Source organism: Ursus americanus, chromosome 29, assembly GCF_024610735.1.
Source record: "Ursus americanus isolate L20-20 chromosome 29, mUrsAme1.1.p, whole genome shotgun sequence".
Taxonomy (NCBI): domain Eukaryota; kingdom Metazoa; phylum Chordata; class Mammalia; order Carnivora; family Ursidae; genus Ursus; species Ursus americanus.
The window spans coordinates 14,587,484-14,599,193 of NC_142155.1; the positions used below are offsets into that span (position 1 = coordinate 14,587,484).

The 11,710-nt window shown below is 39.7% G+C and overlaps 1 pseudogene; it reads right to left on the reverse strand.

The window, feature by feature from the left end:
• Positions 1-610: 610 nt before the first annotated feature.
• LOC123797139 (large ribosomal subunit protein eL13 pseudogene) lies at positions 611-10,130 on the reverse strand (annotated as a pseudogene).
• Positions 10,131-11,710: the final 1,580 nt, after the last annotated feature.

The following is an 11,710-nucleotide window of genomic DNA, read 5'->3' on the forward strand; positions in this document are numbered from 1 at the left end:
TCTTTTCTCCCCCTTCCCATATGTTCATCTGTTTTGTTTCTTAAATTCCACATATGAGTGAAATCATATGGTATTTGTCTTTCTTTGACTGGCTTATTTCACTTAGCATAATGTAGTCTAGCTCCATCCATGTTGTTCCAAATGGCAAGAATTCATTCTTTTTTTATGACTGAGTAATATCCATTTTATATGTATATATATACCACATCTTTATCCATTCATCAGTCAGCGGACATTTGGGATCTTTTCATTTGGCTATTGCTGATAATGCTGCTATAAACATCAGGGTACATGTATCCCTTCAAATCAGTATTTATGCATCCTTTGGGTAAATACCTAGGAGCACAATTAAATATCATACTTCATAGAGAGTTCCTATTCCCTCTGGATGGTTCAGATCCTGATGGTCATCTTGAATTTAGTAGACATATTGTTTAGGATAATTTACTGCCCAAAGTGTTGTTGAATATTAAAATCTGATAAGGAGATATTGACCAGGGTTAGATGGCAGATCAGGCAGGTAAAAGTTATAACAAGCTGGCCTGTGATCAGTTTTTTTCTTTCTTTCTTTCTTCTTTTTTTCTTTTAATCGCAAGGTGCCAATGGCACTTTATTTTTTCTTTTTAACATCCTGTTCTGCGGCTTCCTTGGCCTTTTTCGCTTGGATGCAGAGAGCCAAGCATTGGCACTGGCCATGCAAAGATTGGCCAATGCCTTGAAGTTCTTCTCTTCCTCTGTAAAGACTCTGGTTTTCTCCTTCTTATAGACATTTGGCAGGTGCATGGCTGGTCCTGTCAGCTCTGTAGCCAATTTGAGCTCTTCAGCAGAGCTGTTTTCTTTCTTGGGGGCTGAGAGCTTCCTGGGGAAGAGGGTGAACTTGGAGTAGTACCCCTTCTGCCAAGGCACACTGGCCTGCATGGACTCTGTGAACTTGTTCTACCTTCTTGGATCCACTGAGATCCCAATGGTCCATGCCACCTTCTTGTGGATGCTAGCCACCCATAACTCTTCCTAGCTAGAGTCCCTGCCAGCTCACACTTTGGTGTGATACCTCATATTGGGGCGCCTCACAATGGGCCAGACAGGTCCTGGCGGGGAGGCAAAGGGGAATGGGGCTTGCCTTGGCTTGCCAGGCCTTCTGTCTGCAGATCTTCCTCGTGGGCTGGCTGAATCATGTGGCCACACGCAGCTGCCAGTTTTTGTGGAAGTGGGGTTTCAGGATCATGCCATCCTGGCTGGGCACTATAGCTGCTGCCTATGGGCCTGGGGGCAGCGGAGAGGGGAGTGAGTCAAGGCCCAGGCTCTGGCTAGACACGGTGGCCTGCCAGCCCCCAGAGCCTAGGCCCAACCTTCTTCAGTGTGATCAGTTTCTTCTATGATTAGTGGATGAGGGGACACTCTAGAGGAAAGAAAAAAAAGAAGGCAGGTGACCTAGTGTAATTTCCTTGTAAATATGATAATTGAATGTCTGGGGAAATAGATTAATGATACTAGTCATTAACTGTGCAGTACTCTTAATGTCCCTAGATTAGGATTGCTTAAGAAAAACAAACATAATTTATAGAGAATGTCACATAAACTATACAAGTCTCTGGGGAATAGGACATAGATATTTCATAGCATCTTGCTATATGGGGTAAACTGTGAACCTCTTATAGAAAAACCTCTCCTATTATTCTAGAGCAGAAAGTATGTGTATAATGTGGAAAGGAAGGTCCCATAGGGCCAACATGGGATGATCTCTCCCTGCTTTGTCTGGCCTCCTGATTACTTGATCTTTAAAATTATTAGTAAGTCTTGATACAGTGTAAATTCTCTTATATGGTTCTAGATTGGATTGTTTTGGATTCTTGAAACATTAATTTGCTAAAAAATAATATATTAAGAAGAAATTGGTGTGAGGATTCTAAGAAATTGTTGCATATGATTTTGAAATTTTTCATTGTTCTATTTTTTTTTTCAGAGTGCTGGTGTTATATTCTTATGTCTCTCTTGCCCCTAACAGAAAATTGGAGTTGGGGTAATTCAGTGGTAGAGGAGTGAAAGAGAACAAGCTCTAGAGGCGGTGATAGGGCTGCTAATTGAGAGAAGTAAACCCCAAATAGTCACCGAGGGAAACCTTTCTGGCTTGCACTGAGCAGAATAAGAAAAGTGAGTGGGTCAGATGCTTTTATATATATTGCGGAACATTAATTTCACTGTGGAATCAATAGATTCACTTGAAAATGTGAGAGGTTCCCACTGTCAATTTTATGGGGTAGGGACAAATTTGAGGCACTCCTTATCGCTGCCATCATGCTATTATATAGTGTCCACCATGTAACCCTTACAGAGTGAGCTTGGATAGACAAATGTGCTGGTATAAGTCAAGATGGGACTCGAAGATTAAAATTTCATTCTATAACTTACGTGTTCTTAAAGTAAACTTATTGTCCTCTTATGGGCCATTGTTCTGAGTGAATATGCATGCGTATTAGATCAGTGAGAAAAAAGGAAAACAGGAAGGTTTGCATAGGATCGTTCCGATACTCTCCCCTGTTGAGCTTCTTCCTTCGCAGATGTAACATTTCTGGCTGAAAACAGTCTGACTTCTAAGCCCAGTGAGTTAAAAATAAGGAATAAAAAGTGGGGAAATTTTGGCTTCTAAAGAGAGTAAACTTTCTTCTCCCTTCCATCCTTTGTTGGAAATACATATCAGCTCAAGCGAATGGCAAATACTGGGCCACTGATAACGTGGAAATCTGTCATTCTCTTGTCTCTCTTTGTAATAGCCTGTACCACCCAATTTTACAGTATGACAAGCTCTCAGGCTGCCCTTGATTGTTTAGTAAGAAACCTTATCCCAGAGGAGGTGTGAGGCATAGATTTGACTGGTTTTGCTGTGTGTATCTTTGTCTTTTCTCCTCCTTGACATCTCACTTTGGGATTACTTTTCTTCTCTTTCATGCATCAGTCTAGAGAGTCCAGATTCTGGGCACCCAGAGACCACTGAACCCATTCCTTCCAACTGCACCCAGTGGCTACCCAGAGTTGCTGACAAGTTTGAGGCATCATGTCTCATTTTTTAAAATAGGAAGATTTTTGTCTTGTACACCTTTTCTGCATATATCTTTTGCAAATCTGTGGCTGGAGTAGGCAAATGGTCCGGGACTTTGGTTTTCATTATTGTGGTTTTCAGCCAAGTATTATTTCCTCCTGACTAGCATCCATGTTGAGCTTTATTGCACCTATGACTTCATCCATTTGGGTTGGCTAAGCAGTGCAGGGCAAAAAAGTGCAGTGCTACCTATATTTTTGCAAACATTACATCATATCATGAATATTTGGAAAAGTCAGGGTGAATGCCCCTGATGTCGTGTTTCCTTTTTTTGGTGGCACAAAAGGATGAATCAATGTAGGTACACCTGTTAGTTGGGAATGAAGCCAGCATCATTGATTTAAGAGTTCAGCACGTGCAGATGCTGCTAGGGGTCTCCCTTGCATCAACTATTATGGAAATCATGCCTTTAAAAAAAAAGAAGACGACGACGACATTGTGTCTCTTAAATCAACTTCGGTTGGTGGTGATAATGCAGTTGTAACTTATCCTTTGAGTACATAGAAGGTAAGAGACTGAATTCTGGTTTTTATAAAAACATGACTGTTTTCTATAATAACTGTTTAAATTCCTAGACTCATCAGATGTGCAAAGTTAGCATTTGAAACTTACACTTAACAAGCAGACAGTTCAACTGTATAGGATGTGGGAGAGGAAAAAAAAACCTTAATTATCTGATTGATTTCAAAAAGAATTTAGAGTATGCTATGTTTTGTAACCCTGCTTTTCCTAATAATCCTGAGTTACCTGGCATGGGAATAAAGGCAGTTTTGAGCTGAGTAATTGTATGTGTTACCAAAATAGCTACTGTCAGTAAGAGAAGTGATACAAACACAAATAATTCTAATTTAATTTCCACTAATTGGTAACAAAAAGAGTCTTTGAACACTTAAAACAAAAAAAGCATTTGGGTTGTACAGTGTCTTTAGTACTCTTTACAACTTTTGTTTTTCTACTCCTTTATTATTTTAGGAATAAGTCAAGATATAATTTCCCTCCCTTTTCTAAGTTTCATCTTTCTTGTTGGATGGGAGTTATAAAAAGATAGATTTGTTTACCATATCCTAGTCACGTATTCCCTTTCTGCAATGTTCAGGTAACAATCCCTACACAAGGAATATTACATATTAAATAATATACGTATAAGATTTAAAGTTTATGACACATAGTAAATCTTGGCTGTTAAAACACTCTGGTGTCTAAAATATGCTATAATCTTGAGGATTTCCTTAGATTTCCATTTTTCAAAATGTATTTAATAATAACCATCTGTAAAACGTAATTTTTATTGAAGTCTTTTAGAACTTTAGGTAGTGTTACATATTCCCTGTACATATCCCAATGAAAGGTTGATTTTATATTTATTATGGTAAACTGACAAGACCCCAATTCACTCTGACAGTAACAACGTGGCCTGATGTCAAATCTGGTTGTGTCTGAATGAAACACGTTCTCATAAACACTATACTATAAGGCCTGGCATAGTAAAAAAAATTACATAACATGAGAAATATCCTAAAACCATGTTATGTAGACACATTTCACAGTCTTGCTATTTAGTATTAGTGTTTTTTTATGGCAAGGACATCTGCTCCACAGGGAACAAGATGATATCAATGGGCATTTTCTTCTTTCAAAGTTTAATCTAATTTCCATAACTGAGGACCATAAAAATGATTGGTATTCAAAGTCAATTAGATTAACTTTTTATATTCTGAGTTTCATTTGAAAATATTTAGCCTTCACGTTTTATTTTTCTTACCTAACAAGAGTATCCCTCTGTCCGTTGCCTCACATAACACGAATAGGAACCCATGACGCCAAGAACGTAAGGGATTCACCCGAAAACACTAACACACCATTAATTAGAAATTAGAATAATCAAAAATATTAAATAAATTAGATTTTGACAAAGTACCCTATTGGGAGAAACACATTATACTTGTCCTTTCTTCTAATTATATTAACATGTAATACCTGATAGCAAAAATGATGGAGGAAAAACTTAAAAACAGCAAAGACGGGGTAGAGTATGATCTTAAAGATACAAATATAAAACATTTTATCAAATAATAATAGAAAAATGCAATAAATCTCTCATGCTATGCCCCATCCAATATTTGCCCCTCCTTTGTATGTTTAAGTGCCCAGTAATTTTATTCTAATACTCAAATATAGCTTACTAATAAGTCCTTATATTTAAATAGCATTTCTTAAATGTATTTAAATTAATTCTACCACTTTACCTGTGAAAAATGACATAAAGAGAGCCGTTTTTTTTTTAATTTCAGTTGTAAAATTTAGTGATTCATCACTTACATGCAAAACCCAATGTTCATCACAAGTGCCCTCCTTAACCCCAATCACCCATTTAACCCATCCCCTCACTTACCTCCTCTCTAGTAATGCTCAGTTTGTTCTCTGTAGTTAAGTCTGTTTTCTGATTTCCCTCTCTCTCCCTTTTCCCCCTTCCCATATGTTCATCTGTTTTGTTCAGCATATAAGTGAAATCACATGGTATTTGTCTTCTCTGACTGTCTTATTTCACTTAGCATACTACACTCTAGCTCCAGCCACGTTGTTGTGAATGGCAAGATTTCATTCTTTTTGCTGGTTGAGTAATATTCCATTATATATTTACATATATATCCCACATCTTCTTTACCCATTCATCCAGTTGATGGACATTTGGGATATTTCCATATTTCAGCCATTTTAAAAATAGAGCTGCAGCCGCTATTTCAGAGGAACTGCCTTGCATGTCCTGTTTCCTAAACCTTTGAACTGGGCCACGTGCCAACATTCCAAGAAGTCAGTAAGAATGAGAAAATCCCATTTGAAAAGACTGATAAAAATGAACGTTAGCCTAGTGACCACCTTGCCTGACCAGTTAGTGATGCTCATGATGTATGAATCTAGCCCTGCTTGTCAGAACAACGAACTCTTCTTTTTTTTTTATTTTTTATTTATTTTTTTATTATATTATGTTAGTCACCATACAGTACATCCCCGGTTTCCGATGTAAAGTTCGATGATTCATTAGTTGAGCATAACACCCAGTGCACCATGCGATACGTGCCCTCCTTACTACCCATCACCGGTCTATCCCATTCCCCCACCACCCTCTCCTCTGAAGCCCTCAGTTTGTTTCTCAGAGTCCATAGTCTCTCATGCTTCATTCCCCCTTCTGATTACCCCCCCTTTCTTTATCGCTTTCTTCCCCTACCGATCTTCCTAGTTCTTATGTTCCATAGATGAGAGAAATCATATAATTGTCTTTCTCTGCTTGACTTATTTCACTTAGCATTGAACAATGAACTTTTCTCAAAAACAACTTACCCAATCTTCTTTTATGACCATAAAAACCCTGAGTCCACCTCCTGAAAGGAGTACACTGTTTGGGCTTCTATCTAAATCTGTGTACCCTAAATTGCAATTCTTTGATCTCAAATAAATGTCAACCTCTTGAACTGGTTTCTTATTCTAAGTTTTTTCAATATGTTCCTCCCTCAGCGACTCCAGCTGGTTTTATATTTAAGAACTATGATCCTTCTTCTCATAAATATTTATCCCAGTTGACCCAAAATTCCAAAGATAATTTGCAATTATAGTGGTCACTTTGGGGCTCTTTCGAACTCACAGAACTTGACTTGAGAACCACAGATATAAAACCAGACAAATCAAATGGGATGCTTAATTGGTATTTGGAAACTTTAAAATGAAATCAAGACTGATTGCCTCTTTTCAGAATACTCTTTCCAAATTAATAGAGAAAAAAATCTCAATTAGAAAAGAATCATAAGGTCTTAAAAATTCTTCTCTTCAGCCTCCTTCTGCTGCCTTGGGTTGCTCTCCCTCTCCCTCCTCTACTTCTCTTTTTCCCTCTATGGCCAAACTCCCTCTTTACCCCCAAGATCCCAAGGCCTCTCTAGATCCTTCTGTTTCATCCTCTTCACACTATCCTGTTCCAATGCACCTTTTCAAGGTTAGACCTAGAAGTTACAGTCATGAACATTTTATATGCTCTCTAGACAAAGGCTGAATTGAGAGCTATTGCTAAGGAGTTTTCATGAGTTTCTGAAGACCCTTATCAGTTCACTGATAAATTTAATATTGTCATCCAAACTTAACACCCCGGTTTTTCCAATCTTTATCAGTTGGTCCATCTACTTGTTGGAAAGGGTCAAGTTCAACATTGGATGCTGAAGGCTGAATGTCATTAGATGATCTCCAATGGTCTTACCAAAGGACAGGGTACCTTTTGGGTGGATTGCTAAAGCTTTACATGAAGTCATTCCCCATGTCTTCCCTAAAGCCATTGATTGGAATAAAATCTAGACATGTATTCAGAGTTTATGACTGCTTTAATAAGTTTCAAATTGTTCTTAAGGAAAACTCAGGGCTTCCTTTAGATGTTGATTCCACCCAGATGGCTTTTAATCCCATGTTTGCAAATGGCCTCTGTTGTGAATTCTCTCTGCTGGTAAAAAGAACTGGGACAAAATGAGAAACTATGTTTACCCTGATCTAGTCAGTCTAGCCAATCAATTAGCTGGAACCCTTGAGGATACTACCTAAAGAAAGTCAAATAAAATCTAAATTTACAATTCCAACAGATGTCTGCCTCTTCTCTTAGGCCATGACAATCAAAAACTAGACCAACAGCTTCTCCTAAAAATATTTGCCATGTTTGTAAAAAACCCAGACACTAGAAAAAGGACTGCCTTAATCAGAAACACCAAAGGCAGTCTTCTAACACTAAGCCCTCAACCCCTCTAATGACAGAGGCTGCTCCCAGAAAACACAAGACATCTTTCTGATTTTGCCCCTTTATCATCTGGGTGAAACTTCCATAATGATTGGAAGTGAGGTTCTTACAATTTTAATTGACACTGGCACAACTCCTCTGCGTTCATCCCCAAACAATCCCTTACTAGGAGAACTGAAAAAATTCCATTGGTGGGAATTTCTAATAAAACCCGTAACAGTTTATGTCTCTTTCCTTACCTTTTCAGTTAGGCCCTCCTCAGGAGAGGCATTCCTTTTTACTAGTCCACTCAGCTCCTGTCCATCTACTTAGAAGAGACTTCTAAGAAAAATACCACACTGCCATCTCTTTTTCCCAAAAAAGGGAAATTATTCTTCAAATCAATTCAACCTCTCCTTCAACTGGCAGCATTGGAAACCATTCAATACCTTTAACAGTCTTTCCCCTTAAATCAGCTAATAAGGACACTGAGAGCTTAACTCTCTTAGAAAATGTCCCGAAAGGACTTAGGGTAAAATCCACAGTAGATACCAGGCAGATCCATTCAGCTTCCCCAGTAAAGATTCAAGTTGATCCAAGCAACCCCTTCCTAATATCAGACAATACCCTTTAAACCTTGAAGTTATTGCAGGAATAAAACCAATTATAGAGGAATGCAAAGCTCAAAACCTTATGGTCTCTGGTATCAGTCCTTGTAGTACACTCACCCTTTCTGTAAAGAAACTTCGTGGACAAGGGTGGAGGTTTACCCAGGACCCCAAAGGCATCAATAACACTGCCACTTCCTGACACCCAGTTCTCCCTAACCTTCACACTCCCCAACCTCCATTCCCACAAAGAGTAAGTTTTTTGCTGTAATTGATTTCTGTAGGGCCTTCTATTGTATCTCTGTGGATCCCCGAAAGCCAATTTTTATTTGCCTTCATTTGAGGACAACAATGCGCTTGGAGTATGATGCCACTAGACTATACGGAGAGTCCTTATTTTTTCACAAGTCTTCATGCAGATTTGGCAGATGATAATTCCCCCCCACACACACACAAAATCAACCCTTATGCAGTATGTTGATCTCCTTTTCTCCCCTTGCAATGAAGCATGTAAGCAGAATAGTATCCACCTCCTTAAACTGTTAGCAAATAAAGGCAACAGAGTCTCAAAGAAAAACTTCTGTTCATCCAGACTCAAGCTAAATATTTGGCACATTTAATCACTGACTAAGGTCTCTCCTTAAACTCCAACTGACTCCAGGGCATTTTAAGCTTCCCACAGCCACAAACCAAGAGACACTTTAAAGAATTTTTAAGCCTTGTAGGATATTGTAAGAACTGGATATCAAAATTGTCCCTAATAGTGCAACTCTTTTATATCTTACTAAGATCTGACATATTGGTTACTATATAAAGGGAAGAAAATAGTCACATGGCTTTTGGCCAATTAAAAGGACTCCTCCGCCCTCCTGCATTGGGGTGCCTTATTATCAGCCTTGCCTTTTCCTTTTTATACGTGAGAAAGAAGGAAATGTCTTGGGTGTCCATACTCAAAAATACGGAGGTCAACGTAGACCTTTCGACTGTCACGGCCAGCATTATTAGACCCGGTAGCCTAAGGACTTACTCTTTGCTTGAGAGCTATTCAGCCACAGCAGCTTTTACCAAATCAACACAAGGGATAGTGATGGGCTCTCTCCTAACCATTTGCTTCTTGCGCAGAAGCTTTATTAAATTCCCATCACACTCATCTTTCTGCAAGCCGACTCACCTCTTCTAATTTTAACTTCTCCCTACATTAGATCTTGATGCATTATTTATTTATTTTTATTTATTTATTTATTTTAAGAGATTACAGCTGTAACTTCCTCTGCAGGACACGTTTTCTTCGGAATGCAGGGGACGGGCTCTGGGGCCACCCCCAGGGGCCACCGAGGCGCGGCTCACTGTTTGCATTCTGCCCTACTCTCACTTCGCATCTCAGGCGCTGGGGCTGACCACGCCCCTGGGGCGGTAGCGGCGGTGCACCTGCCGGGTGGGTCCCAGGTGACCACGGAGAGAGGGGAGGGAATCGCGCTTCATGGCCTTGCTCGGCCCCGCCTGGCACGCAAACCGGGAGAGGGGTGGAGCCGCAGCAAGGTCGCTGGGACTCCTCTGCGGCCCGGCCCACAGTACCAGGGCCCGCTCCCACCAAGAAGTCTCCCTTGAACTCTTCTCCCTTTACCTGTTGACCAGACATACCACTACGGTCTAACCTTGACTGACCAACTGCTGACATCGAGAGCTGACTTGCAAAAAACTCTATTATTAATGTGAACTCGTGGTTTGCTGATGGTTCCTATTTAAGGAATAATGGAAGGAAATACTGTGCTGGGTGGGTGCACTATTACCACTCCCTTCCAACCTTCTAAATAACAACCTTCCTTTACCAATGGCTCCTTTGGCACAACCCGCAGCATTTTACGCTCCAACTGGATAGAGCTTTTACATTTCAGCAAGAGGAAAAAGCTTTGTCATTATGCCTTTGTAGTGGTTCATGATTTTGGTTTGTCTTGGAAACAGGATTTTTAACATCTGGAGGATATTAACTTAAAAATATAGCTCTTATCGTTGAATTGGTAGATTCAATCGAACTCCCCCCCCCCCCATATCAAGTTCCTTGGGTATTCAAAATTAGAATCAGATGAGGCTATAGGAAATAATTGAGGTGATAAAGCAGCAAAAGCAGCCTGCCATAAATTCCATTGAAGCTAATAACTTCATAGCAAATATTATTTTCCAAAAGAAGATCTGAATCTTACTGTAGAGGGTACCTGATCCAGGGCACCACACAGAGAAGCACTTTATTGGACTAACAAGTGTATTTTCAGTTCCTTACCAAATTCATACTATGGCCCAAGTAACAAACCAGTACTACCAGAATCTCTGGGGGGAAAAAAATCAAAACAACTACTTGAAATAGCTCATCAAATGACTCACTGGGCAACTGTCAGACTATAAGCTTTATGAAGCAATACTGGTGGGAAGGGTTCTAAGGCTACTAGGGAAGCACTGTTAACCTGCACTAGTTGTCCAAAATCTCACCCAGGGAGAATGGTTCAGACAGCTTCCAGACTATATGGTTTACCCAGTGGGCCTGTTGAGATCCAGCAAATAGATTTCATCCAACTGCCACCTTCTCATGGTTACAGCTAAGTCCTTGTCATGAGCTGTATGTTTTCTCATCGTATTGAGACATTTCCTTGCCGGTGTGCTACGTCTCAGCTGTTGCAAAGGTATTGGTAGAAAAGATAATGCCTGCTTGGGACACACCCTTGGAATTACATGGTAACAAAGGAACACACTTTACTGGCCACGTCATGAAGCAAATATACTCTCTTTGGCTTATATTACAACATTTCCATTGTACCTCCCACCCTCGGTCCTATGGACTGGTAGAAAGAACAAATGGCATCATTAAAACACAATTGGCTAAATTTATGGAAACATTAAAATTGACTTGGCCTAAAGCAGTTCCTATGGTCCTATCGAATTTAAGAGCTGCTCCCTTCCAAAAACATAAGCTCTTTCCCTTGGAGCTTGTGACTGGGAGACCTATGAATCTGGCCCTCGCTGCATTTGATGTTCAATTAATTAAAGGAGATATTCTCCACTTTTGCAAGGGACTAATTAAGGTCACAGACAAAAATCATGCCCTGGAGAACAATCTTTTCATAGCACACTCCTGGGAGACGAAGAAATAAAACACAACCTACGACCAGACCAGTTCCTTTTGTTTATTGAAAGTGACGTCTTCAAAAGGATTCCTTACAATTTAGATGGAAAGGACCATATCAGGTACTCTTAACTAACTCTTGT